The following is a 10854-nucleotide window of genomic DNA, read 5'->3' on the forward strand; positions in this document are numbered from 1 at the left end:
CCAACGATACCAAATATGTGGTGGTACCCCACAGTTCCTGTCCAGAAGTAACCCCCAAACTAAGGCAATACTTAGTACAATATCACACCAGAACAAAGCAGAAAAGCGCTTGTAACAGTTAATGCAGCATAACTTATATGTAAATCTAAAATATCCCCTCATGTTTGGTATCTTTAGAAACTACAGACCTTCAGGTTTCTAGGTGCAATGTAGTTTTCACTCAAAAGCCAAATACCTTTTGTCAGTGCATTGTGAAATTTGGAACTTTTTATGACATTTTTTTTTTTTTTCTAAAACGTAAACTTGGACGCATGATCAAATGTGGATTTGACAAAAAAAAATATCATAAAAATTTTCTAACAAAGGCATATTTGAAAGACAAACTTCTCCTGAATAAAATGATGCCCCATATGTATGGGTGCACATAAAGACATGGGCACCAAACACTCCAAAGCAGGGGCAATGCACAAGGGCAATTACAGCTAAAAATGTGGGGGCTGCGCTCTATGTGCACTTCCTGCAGTTTTTCAGTGTTAACCCCCCCTACCTGTGAAATAACCCCCACAAACTATATATTTCTGAAAAGTGCACACCTTCAGCTATTCAGAGACACCACTCTTTTCTTTCTACATGGAAAATTGTGGCCGCAGTCCCTTGCAGAAGTCAGCGCTTTGGTCAGAAATCAAGGAAAAACCAGATAAAAAACCTAGATTTCTCCCCAAAATCTCCATGGCAACTACCAAAAACTTACTAACCATCAATCTGCAAGTTCCCCTGAATAAAACGATACCCCATATGTATGGGTGCACATAAAGACGTGGCCACCAAATGCCCCAAAACAGGGGCAATGCATAAGGGCAATTTCAGTTGAAATTTTGGGGGCTGCGCTCTATGTGCACTACCTGCAGTTTTTCAGTGTTAACCCCCCCTACCTGTGAGATAACCCCCACAATCTATATATTTACGAAAAGTGCACACCTTCAGCTATTCAGAGACACCACTCTTCTCTTTCTACATGGAAAATTGTGGCCGCAGTCCCTTGCAGAAGTCAGCGCTTTGGTCAGAAATCAAGGAAAAACTAGATACAAACCTAGATTTCTCCCCAAAATCTCCATGGCAACTACCAAAAACTTACTAACCATCAATCTGCAAGTTCCCCTGAATAAAACGATACCCCATATGTATGGGTGCACATAAAGACGTGGCCACCAAATGCCCCAAAACAGGGGCAATGCATAAGGGCAATTTCAGTTGAAATTTTGGGGGCTGCGCTCTATGTGCACTACCTGCAGTTTTTCAGTGTTAACCCCCCCTACCTGTGAAATAACCCCCGCAAACTATATATTTCTGAAAAGTGCACACCTTCAGCTATTCAGAGACGCCACTCTCCTCTTTCTACATGGAAAATTGTGGCCGCAGTCCCTTGCAGAAGTTAGCGCTTTGGTCAGAAATCAAGAAAAAACCAGATACAAACCTAGATTTCTCCCCAAAATCTCCATGGCAACTACCAAAAACTTACTAACCATCAATCTGCAAGTTCCCCTGAATAAAACGATACCCCATATGTATGGGTGCACATAAAGACGTGGCCACCAAATGCCCCAAAACAGGGGCAATGCATAAGGGGAATTTCAGTTGAAATTTTGGGGGCTGCGCTCTATGTGCACTACCTGCAGTTTTTCAGTGATAACCCCCCCTACCTGTGAGATACCCCCACAATCTATATATTTACGAAAAGTGCACACCTTCAGCTATTCAGAGACACCACTCTTCTCTTTCTACATGGAAAATTGTGGCCGCAGTCCCTTGCAGAAGTCAGTGCTTTGGTCAGAAATCAAGGAAAAACCAGATACAACACTAGATTTTGGTCAGAAATCAAGGAAAAACCAGATAAAAAACCTAGATTTCTCCCCAAAATCTCCATGGCAACTACCAAAAACTTACTAACCATCAATCTGCAAGTTCCCCTGAATAAAACGATACCCCATATGTATGGGTGCACATAAAGACGTGGCCACCAAATGCCCCAAAACAGGGGCAATGCATAAGGGCAATTTCAGTTGAAATTTTGGGGGCTGCGCTCTATGTGCACTACCTGCAGTTTTTCAGTGTTAACCCCCCCTACCTGTGAGATAACCCCCACAATCTATATATTTACGAAAAGTGCAAACCTTCAGCTATTCAGAGACACCACTCTTCTCTTTCTACATGGAAAATTGTGGCCGCAGTCCCTTGCAGAAGTCAGCGCTTTGGTCAGAAATCAAGGAAAAACTAGATACAAACCTAGATTTCTCCCCAAAATCTCCATGGCAACTACCAAAAACTTACTAACCATCAATCTGCAAGTTCCCCTGAATAAAACGATACCCCATATGTATGGGTGCACATAAAGACGTGGCCACCAAATGCCCCAAAACAGGGGCAATGCATAAGGGCAATTTCAGTTGAAATTTTGGGGGCTGTGCTCTATGTGCACTACCTGCAGTTTTTCAGTGATAACCCCCCCTACCTGTGAGATACCCCCACAATCTATATATTTACGAAAAGTGCACACCTTCAGCTATTCAGAGACACCACTCTTCTCTTTCTACATGGAAAATTGTGGCCGCAGTCCCTTGCAGAAGTCAGCGCTTTGGTCAGAAATCAAGGAAAAACCAGATACAACACTAGATTTTGGTCAGAAATCAAGGAAAAACCAGATAAAAACCTAGATTTCTCCCCAAAATCTCCATGGCAACTACCAAAAACTTACTAAACCTCAATTTGCAAGTTCCCCTGAATAAAACGATACCCCATATGTATGGGTGCACATAAAGACGTGGCCACCAAATGCCCCCAAACAGGGGCAATGCATAAGGGGGGGCTGTGCTCTATCTGCAGTTATTTAGTCTAAACACCCCCATACCTGTGAAATAACCCCCGCAAACTATATATTTCTGAAAAGTGCACACCTTCAGCTATTCAGAGACGCCACTCTCCTCTTTCTACATGGAAAATTGTGGCCGCAGTCCCTTGCAGAAGTTAGCGCTTTGGTCAGAAATCAAGGAAAAACCAGATACAAACCTAGATTTCTCCCCAAAATCTCCATGGCAACTACCAAAAACTTACTAACCATCAATCTGCAAGTTCCCCTGAATAAAACGATACCCCATATGTATGGGTGCACATAAAGACGTGGCCACCAAATGCCCCAAAACAGGGGCAATGCATAAGGGCAATTTCAGTTGAAATTTTGGGGGCTGCGCTCTATGTGCACTACCTGCAGTTTTTCAGTGATAACCCCCCCTACCTGTGAGATACCCCCACAATCTATATATTTACGAAAAGTGCACACCTTCAGCTATTCAGAGACACCACTCTTCTCTTTCTACATGGAAAATTGTGGCCGCAGTCCCTTGCAGAAGTCAGCGCTTTGGTCAGAAATCAAGGAAAAACCAGATACAACACTAGATTTTGGTCAGAAATCAAGGAAAAACCAGATAAAAACCTAGATTTCTCCCCAAAATCTCCATGGCAACTACCAAAAACTTACTAAACCTCAATTTGCAAGTTCCCCTGAATAAAACGATACCCCATATGTATGGGTGCACATAAAGACGTGGCCACCAAATGCCCCCAAACAGGGGCAATGCATAAGGGGGGGCTGTGCTCTATCTGCAGTTATTTAGTCTAAACACCCCCATACCTGTGAAATAACCCCCGCAAACTATATATTTCTGAAAATTGCACACCTTCAGCTATTCAGAGACGCCACTCTCCTCTTTCTACATGGAAAATTGTGGCCGCAGTCCCTTGCAGAAGTTAGCGCTTTGGTCAGAAATCAAGGAAAAACCAGATACAAACCTAGATTTCTCCCCAAAATCTCCATGGCAACTACCAAAAACTTACTAACCATCAATCTGCAAGTTCCCCTGAATAAAACGATACCCCATATGTATGGGTGCACATAAAGACGTGGCCACCAAATGCCCCAAAACAGGGGCAATGCATAAGGGCAATTTCAGTTGAAATTTTGGGGGCTGCGCTCTATGTGCACTACCTGCAGTTTTTCAGTGATAACCCCCCCTACCTGTGAGATACCCCCACAATCTATATATTTACGAAAAGTGCACACCTTCAGCTATTCAGAGACACCACTCTTCTCTTTCTACATGGAAAATTGTGGCCGCAGTCCCTTGCAGAAGTCAGCGCTTTGGTCAGAAATCAAGGAAAAACCAGATACAACCCTAGATTTTGGTCAGAAATCAAGGAAAAACCAGATAAAAACCTAGATTTCTCCCCAAAATCTCCATGGCAACTACCAAAAACTTACTAAACCTCAATTTGCAAGTTCCCCTGAATAAAACGATACCCCATATGTATGGGTGCACATAAAGACGTGGCCACCAAATGCCCCCAAACAGGGGCAATGCATAAGGGGGGGCTGTGCTCTATCTGCAGTTATTTAGTCTAAACACCCCCATACCTGTGAAATAACCCCCGCAAACTATATATTTCTGAAAAGTGCACACCTTCAGCTATTCAGAGACGCCACTCTCCTCTTTCTACATGGAAAATTGTGGCCGCAGTCCCTTGCAGAAGTTAGCGCTTTGGTCAGAAATCAAGGAAAAACCAGATACAAACCTAGATTTCTCCCCAAAATCTCCATGGCAACTACCAAAAACTTACTAACCATCAATCTGCAAGTTCCCCTGAATAAAACGATACCCCATATGTATGGGTGCACATAAAGACGTGGCCACCAAATGCCCCAAAACAGGGGCAATGCATAAGGGCAATTTCAGTTGAAATTTTGGGGGCTGCGCTCTATGTGCACTACCTGCAGTTTTTCACTGTTAACCCCCCCTACCTGTGAGATAACCCCCACAATCTATATATTTACGAAAAGTGCACACCTTCAGCTATTCAGAGACGCCACTCTTCTCTTTCTACATGGAAAATTGTGGCCGCAGTCCCTTGCAGAAGTCAGCGCTTTGGTCAGAAATCAAGGAAAAACCAGATACAAACCTAGATTTTGGTCAGAAATCAAGGAAAAACCAGATAAAAAACCTAGATTTCTCCCCAAAATCTCCATGGCAACTACCAAAAACTTACTAACCATCAATCTGCAAGTTCCCCTGAATAAAACGATACCTATGTCTGGTTGCACATAAGTACATGGCCGCCAAACCTGAAAATGCATAATATTGGGGCTGCACTCTATGCACCCCTTTTTTTTTGCCTGCACCCGAATGAATGGGATACGCTCGGGTGCAGGCACATGTAGCCGATATACGCATGAAAACGCGTGAGAATGCAAAGTCTCGCGTTTTCATGCGTATATCGGCTACACGTGCCTGCACCCGAGCGTATCCCATTCATTCGGGTGCAGGAACAAGTAGCAGGCGTAGGGCTGAATTTTCGGCAAGCGTTTTTCCACTTGCTGAAAAAATCAGCCCTACGCCTCGTGTGGCATCAGCCTAACCCTTGGCAATAGAAACTACCAGAACAATCTTAGCACCTCTGGACCTTTCTAGAACAACTGAAATCAAATGGAATAAAACCACTAAAAGCAATCAAAGAACAATAGTTGCAATGAAATCGGTAAGAGCCCTGGATCCACCAATGTCACTGCAAAAGCAACCTTTTTGGGGGCACTAAACACACAATAAAGAACAATGCAAAGATAAAACACCGTAAAATCCAATAAAACCACCTAAACCAACAGAAGAACAATAATTGCAATGAAATCGGTGGTCAGAGCCCTGGATCCACCAACGTCACTGCAAATTCAGCACCCAATAGCAATACAAAAAGTTACAGTGCAATAGAATAATTCAAAAACAGAAATCAATTATGAAAATGCCAAAAAAACACTAAAATGCAACCAAATAAATCAGATAATTATAGAGCAAGATCAGAAATAAAGTTTTAGTAAAAAAAAAGACTGCCAAAGAAAGCAAAGACAGAAAGAAAAGAAAAGAAAGAAAGAAAAAAAAAAAAAAAAAAAAAAAAAAAGTGTAAGTGTAAGTGTGTGTGTAAGTGTCTGTGTGTGCTTGGGAAAGTTGTAAATCAGTGTGTATGTGTACAAAAGTGTAATAATGACAAAGATAGAAGAAAAAATGCAAAAAAAAAAAAAAAAAATTTTTTAGACAGTTGAGATAGAAATAAGCAAAATAAACAGTGGTAGAGAGTTGTAGTTCAGCTTACCCAAGGCAGGCAGACGATCAGGGGCGATCAGGGGCGATCAATCCAGCAGGAAGGCAGCAGGGGAGCTCCATCTCGTCCGAAGTGCGCAGCAGGAGTGAGGGAGCCGACAGTAGGCGGCGCTATTTAAAGGGACAGCAGTGGACACGTCATCAACGCGTGTCCACTGCTGTCATTGGCTGGCGACGCGATCGGTGCGGCTCGGGGACCCGGATCGGTGAGTATGTCTTACTCTGCTCGTTGCCTAGGGGGATCTGAGGGGTTTACAAGCGCTGCGCTGCTTTAAAAGCGAGCGCAGCGCTTGTAAACCCGACAGTGCCATTGGACGTAGATTCTACGTCCCATGGCACTTTGGTCCCTTGGTACCTGGGACGTAGAATCTACGTCCCTTGGCACTTAAAGGGTTAAAGGACATGTCAACGCCAAAAAATTTTTTTTTACCCAATTAAAGAAACAACTTTCCAATATCAATTTAACAAAAATTAGTGCTTTAAAAGTTATTTGTAATTGCTACAGAAAGCAGCATTAGCTGAACTCCTGGTTGTTACTTTTTAAACAATGTTGCAAAACTTTAATCCTGTAGGCCAGTGCTGTGCAACTTCTGCGGTGCCGAGGGCTGGAATTTATCTCGCGTATAAGGTGGAGGGCCGCTAAAGGAAGCCAGTTTTGCCCACTCCCCCATTTTAAACCACACCCACTTCAAACCACACCCATTTTATCACAATGGTCGCTGCAGGAATATCAACCATCGTTCATATGTTAAAGAATTATATTATGTCATATTAAGACACACCCTTAAATCCATATGACTCCTCCTCCCCTGTGGATAGCACAGCAACCCCCAGCACATAATTACACACCTTAGGGACCATTTAATGGCTATTTCCAGCTGCTAACAAACCCCCAGAATAAACCCCTGCCAGGTTCACCTCCCACAGGCAGCTTAGGGCAGGGTTTGGCACACACAGGCAGCACTCTGCCTGTCCTATGCTGCCTGTGTGTGCCATACTCTGCCTGTCCTATGCTGCCTGTGTGTGCCATACTCTGCCTGTCCTATGCTGCCTGTGAGTGCCATACCCTCCCTGCCCTATGCCACCTATGTGCCATACTCTGCCTGTCCTATGCTCCATGTGGGTGCCATACCCTCCCTGCCCTATGCTGCCTATGTGCCATACTCTGCCTACCCTATGCTGCCTATACACAGGCAGCATAGGCCAGGCAGTACATACAATGTCTGAGGTATGAAGAGGTGAACAATGTGGGTGATTACAGCCTGAGCCTGAGGTGTGAACACTGCAGGGGGTGAACAATGCAGGGATTAAAAGGTGTGAACAACACAGGGGATTACATTTTTAAACAATACAGGGGGTTACAGCCTGAATCTGAGGTGAGAACCATGCAGGGGGGCAGGGTCGGACTGGGCCGCCGGGACACCGGGAAAAATCCCGGTGGGCCCCAGCCCTAGTGGGCCCCAGCGGCCCAGTCCGACCTTTGCCGGCGCTCCCCGCTACTGACTGTTCCTCCCCGACGCGTTCAATTTATACGCGCTCGGGGAGGACGTCAGGCGGGGGCCCTTCGGGGGGGTTAGGGGGGCCCTTGGGGGGGTTAGGGGACGCGGCTGGGGCACCTGCAGGGCCCCTGAGGCGGGAGCCCCGGTGGGCCCTGCACCCCCCAGTCCGACCCTGCAGGGGGGGCAGTTAATCTCAGTACTGATACCATTTAAAGTTTACACAAAGGTAAGCCATAAAAGCAGCCAGACAGGTGGGGGCCACACAGAGGGGGGTCGCGGGCCGCCAGTTGGACAGCACTGCTGTAGGCAATTATAAATAATATTGGTGGTGGTCTCACTTTGGAATTAAAATGAGTACTATCTGTTAAAATGGCCCCTTTACTGGAGTTCCCTATAGATCCTCTCAGGTCCCTTTCCCTGTTTCAAATGAGGGGTGGACATGACCTAATGCAGGGATCCCCAACCTTTTCTACTTGCGAGCCACAGTCAAATGTAAAAAGACTTGGAGAGCAACACAAGCACCATAACAGTTCATGGAGGAGCCAAATAAGGGCTAAGATTGGCTATTAGGGAGCCTCTATGCACCCTATCAGCTTACAGGGGCTTTATTTGGTAGTAAATCTTGTTTGTATTCAACCAAAACTTGCCCCCAAGTCAGGGATTCAAAAATAACTACCTGGTTTGGGGGCACTGAGAGCAACATCCAAGGGGTTGGGGAGCAACATGTTGCCCATGAGCTGCTGGTTAGGGATCACTGTCCTAATGGTCCCTGCCAGAAGCACAGTAGGAGGGGGATAGCCAATCACAGCCCTACAGTTACACAAGCAAATATGGGTTTCAGTTCCCTCTCAGGTCAGCTTAGCTGCTAATTAGTTCCTATCCTACAGTTCCATTTGCCGTGTTGTGCCGCCCCCCTTGCACAGCCTGGGAAAAAAGGCATCAGGAAGTGGAAGAGATGGGCAGAACTTGTGGGGTTTTGGGGTCTAGTTATGTTGGGTGGAAAACCCCAACATACTGTTCTTCGACTTTGGCTTATTCTTCCGCTTCTTCTTCTTCTTAGCGCCCCCATTTTCTAAACGCTACTCCTCCTACAGTTTTTGGGGTACAGCACCCAAACTCCCCACACTTCTTCGCCCTATAGCGGAGCAGGTTGCTTGTGCTTTTCTAAGCGATACCACCCCCACCCCCCCGTCTTTTTGTGGCGCCGCTCCGAACCCCCCAATTTTTCCATTGACTTTGACAGGGAAGATATTGCCACTCTTACAGCTTTGAAGCTACACCCCCAAACTTGAATACCATAATCATGGGGTCACCTCGAATGAAGCAGCAACATTTGTTGGATGACCCCAAAGTGGGAGGGGTCAACAACAGCTAATCAAATTTCACACATTGACTTTAATGGGGAAATTTAAACTGCTGCCAACCTTATAGCTTTGAGGTTGCACTCCCCAAACTTGAATCACACAGTCATGGGGTCAGCCTGAATAAAAATATGATAATTGCTGGATGCCCAAAAATGGGCGGAGCTGTGAAAAGCCAATCAGATTTTACCTATTGATTTGGCGGAAATCCATCCTGCTGCCATTCTCACAGTAATAACACCAGGGTCCCCAAACTTTGCAGCGTTAGGCACCAGGTAACTGTGGTATAAGGTAAGATGGTGGGCGGGGCCACCAACAGCCAATCAGAGTTTACCTATTGACTTTCAATGGGGAAATTCAACCTGCTGCCATTCTCACAGAATTAACACCAGGTTCCCCAAACTTTTCACAGTTGGTCACTAGGGGACTGCAGTTTTAGTTTTGAAAAGTGGGCGGAGCCACCAACAACCAATCAGATTTCACCTATTGATTTTTATTGGTTTGTTGCCAGGGTTCCCAAACTTTGCATAGTCAGTCACTGGGTGACTATGCATTTAAGGTTTTTTTGTATTTTTTAAATGGGTGGAGCCACCAACAGCCAATCAGATTTTACCTATTGACTTTTAATGGGGAAATTCAACCTGCTTATATACAACGAACCTTAACCCGCACTCCCTCAGCTCTCCAATAGAAGTTCACCGCTCGGTGCACAATGCTAGAGAGGGATCGGCACCCTCCCCCCAGACTCCAAACAAGCAAGCAGCAACGGCACTCAAGAGCTACATACGGGACTTGCCCTTAAAATATTCTTTATTGCGGAAATGCAACGTTTCGAGGCTAAGACAGCTTGACAAAGGGGCTGTCTTAGCCTCGAAACGTTGCATTTCCGCAATAAAGAATATTTTAAGGGCAAGTCCCGTATGTAGCTCTTGAGTGCCGTTGCTGCTTGCTTGTTTGAAATCCAACCTGCTGCCATTCTCACAGAATTAACACCAGGGTCCCCAAACTTTTCACAGTTGGTCACTAGGGGACTGCAATTTTAGTTTTGAAAAACTAGGCGGAGCCACCAACAGCCAATCAGATTTCACCTATAGACTTCATATGTTTATATTTAAACTTCTGCCATTCTTTAAATATTAATACTAAGGTCCCCAAAGTGCTAGTCACCAGGTAACTGTGGTTCAGCGGTAGAATAAGTGGGTGGAGCCACAAACAGCCAATCAGATTTTAACTATTGATTTTCAATGGGTAAATTCAACCTGCTGCCATTCTCACAGTATTAACACCAGGGTCACTAGGGGACTGCATTTTTAGGTTTTGAAAAGTGAGTGGAGCCGCTAACAGCCAATCAGACTTCACCTATTGAATTATTTTGGTTTAAATTTAAAATGCTGCTTTTCTCACACTATTTATGCCAGGGTTCCCAAACTTTGCACAGTCAGTCACTGGGTGACTACATATTCAGGGTTAGAACAAGTGGGAGGAGCCACCAACAGCCAATCCATTTCCACCCATTAGATTTCATTGCTTTATATTTAAACTGATGCCATTATTTAAATATTAATTCCAGGGTTGTTAAACTTTCCAGAGTTAGTCACTGGGTTTTTGCTGGGTATTAGAAAAAAAAGTGGGCGGGGCCACCAACAGCCAATAACATTTCACCTATTTAAATGGTGAAGTATAATATGCTGTCAGTCTCACAATTTTTATGCCTGAGTCCCCCATTTGCAAAGTTGGTCACTGGGGGGCTGCAGTTCAAAAATAAGAAAAGTGGGTTGGGCACTAACAGCCAATCAG

Source organism: Xenopus tropicalis, chromosome 3, assembly GCF_000004195.4.
Source record: "Xenopus tropicalis strain Nigerian chromosome 3, UCB_Xtro_10.0, whole genome shotgun sequence".
Classification (NCBI taxonomy): domain Eukaryota; kingdom Metazoa; phylum Chordata; class Amphibia; order Anura; family Pipidae; genus Xenopus; species Xenopus tropicalis.